Source organism: Adiantum capillus-veneris, chromosome 29 (assembly GCF_014529385.1).
Source record: "Adiantum capillus-veneris isolate H3 chromosome 29, ASM1452938v2, whole genome shotgun sequence".
Lineage (NCBI taxonomy): Eukaryota > Viridiplantae > Streptophyta > Polypodiopsida > Polypodiales > Pteridaceae > Adiantum > Adiantum capillus-veneris.
This window is the reverse complement of record NC_140959.1, coordinates 74,745,460-74,747,709: the sequence shown is the minus strand read 5'-3', so window position 1 is coordinate 74,747,709 and position 2,250 is coordinate 74,745,460. Positions and strand designations below refer to the sequence as shown.

At 47.6% G+C, this 2,250-nt stretch overlaps 1 pseudogene; it reads right to left on the bottom strand.

Annotated features, from left to right (window-relative positions):
* Window positions 1-1,153: 1,153 nt before the first annotated feature.
* LOC147419416 (uncharacterized) lies at window positions 1,154-1,662 on the bottom strand (annotated as a pseudogene).
* Window positions 1,663-2,250: the final 588 nt, after the last annotated feature.

Sequence of the window (2,250 nt, the reverse complement as noted above, 5' to 3'; positions counted from 1 at the left end):
GAGGGTCCACCAGTGCTATCGCTTGGAGCGTGATTGGCCATGCTACCATCTGGTGTCATAAACCGCAGAAAGGTAGAGCCACCAGAGCTATTAGTTTCAAATCTCTATGAACCCAAACCGAAGCCAATGTTTATAGGGCTTTGAGAGGTATTATCCTCCCTAGACCTTTGAGCCGTACGCTGGTGGAGATCCTTTGCAAGGTTTTCACGCATTTTTTCGTCGTTCATTCAACCTCCTTCTGGCCAGTTGACCAGCTTATCATATTAAAAGAGAGCAACCACCCACTGGTTATATAGGGGTGGCTCGGCTTGGACGGGCATCGCTACCACCTAGTGGTGGGATAAAGGAAGCTATTGGGAGTTAGACGACACCCGCTAGCTACCCTCCTCTGGGGAGGGTGCCGCATCTGCCCAGCTATGCAGAGTGAGGTTTAGATAGATGATACCTTTTACCATCCCCTTTTGAGAAACGGTGGGCCATTCTGCCGACAGGTCGGTATGTAAGATCCCTATTGAAGGCCTGGATAGAAACCTTGGGCATGTCGGTAAGGTCACACCACTGGCTATAGGCCGCGTACGTTGTCTTTAATGCAAGCTGGGCGGATGCCATTTCAACAAGATGCTAACGCATCCAGGAGTTCATAGCTATATATCTCAAGGATTGCCTCCGTAGAGCAATCTAGGTGGCCATTTGAGAGCAATTTGGTCATTCATAAGAGACCTTTTTTCTTTAACCACCCCCTTAATATGGTTAGAATACAAAAAAAGGAAGGGAGGAAGGACAGAATAGGCTCTGAGGATAAATGAGCTGGGGCCTCTGCCAGGAGGACACTTGGAAAAGGGGCGGGTATAGGCCCACACTCCCCTTTTCCCTGACAGGACCCTCCCCAACTGGAGTAGGGGTATGTGTATGGTAATAGATCATAAGTGTACACTGTCAGTTTATAGTAAATAGTAACATAAGTCAAGAGGAGGCTAGAAATATTAGGGTGAGGGCCCCACTCGTTTAATCAAGAGGTTGATAAGACAAGAGGAGGATGAGGAAGCTGACCGATTGGAAGACCAAGACACCTATGATAAACTGAGCAACAATGAGAATTAGGGGTTATATGGGATGGAAAAGCTCAATTTACCCCCACCAAACATGATTCATTTCATGATACGCACTGAATGGTCAGGCGCATCGGAATTATAGTCATCATCACTAGCCACTTTAACGAACTCGACCTCCCGGACAAAGAGATGTGCATATATGATAGTAAGGCATGTGGGAAGAAGGAAGCTCCACATACCCTAAACATCAAGCTGGCACGTTCTTTCCTGAGTGGCATATTTGGGCCTTCTGATCACCTGAAGCCCACTTATAGGACGCAACAACCGGAATGGAGGCCCATTTGAATATTTTGATAAGGCCTTCCGGGAGTGCTTGTCTCACCCACCATTCAAAGGCTGCAGCATCCGAGAAAATCACCACCCAGCCCCAGACCTTGTTACCCACTTCAGTGATGAGCTTCTGGTGCTCTCTATCACTAAGGGAGGCGGTTCCACCTTCCTTAGTCTTACTGACCTCGTTTAGCACAGCAAGAATTTGTTGGACAGTGTTGATAGTGGCCTGGTCCATAATATACTTAAAGACGTAGAGTAACCTGAAGAGATGGACCATTGACTGAAAGAAAGAAACCATATTAGAGATCCCTCCATTAATAGATTGAACAATATGGCCGAGATAGGTTTGGGGATGATAAACCCACGTGATAGTTGGTGGCGCTCGGTGTGGGCTGTTCTGGATGATGTACGAATAGAAGAGAAAGACAATAGCGAGTAAAGAAGGTGGCATCCCGTCTGGTATTTTTAAGCCCATTCAAAAGGTAGATATAAGGTTGTTAAAGAAGGGGGGGGGGGGGGGGGGGTTGATAGTGTCGACAATGTTGGTGTCGAGAGTGTCAATAGTGTCGACAATGTCAATAATGTCGATAGTGCCAATAGCCTTGAGCATTTAGGGGGGGGGGGGGGGGGGGGGGGGAAGTCAGGCTTTGCGTTCTAATGGGATTTCAATCCCTGGAAGGCGCAAGCTAGTTTTTCTGGGCAAAGCGTCCAGCAAATGGAGGGTAGAAAGACAGCTGGAACGTCAAGTAAGGTAGACCAATCCGTCGTTCTCTAGGCTTACAGAGATCCCCAAGCGAGACTCTTCCAAGTTAAAAACAAGATGCGTGAGAAGAACGACTTCATGGGAGGCAAGTATACAAGAGGT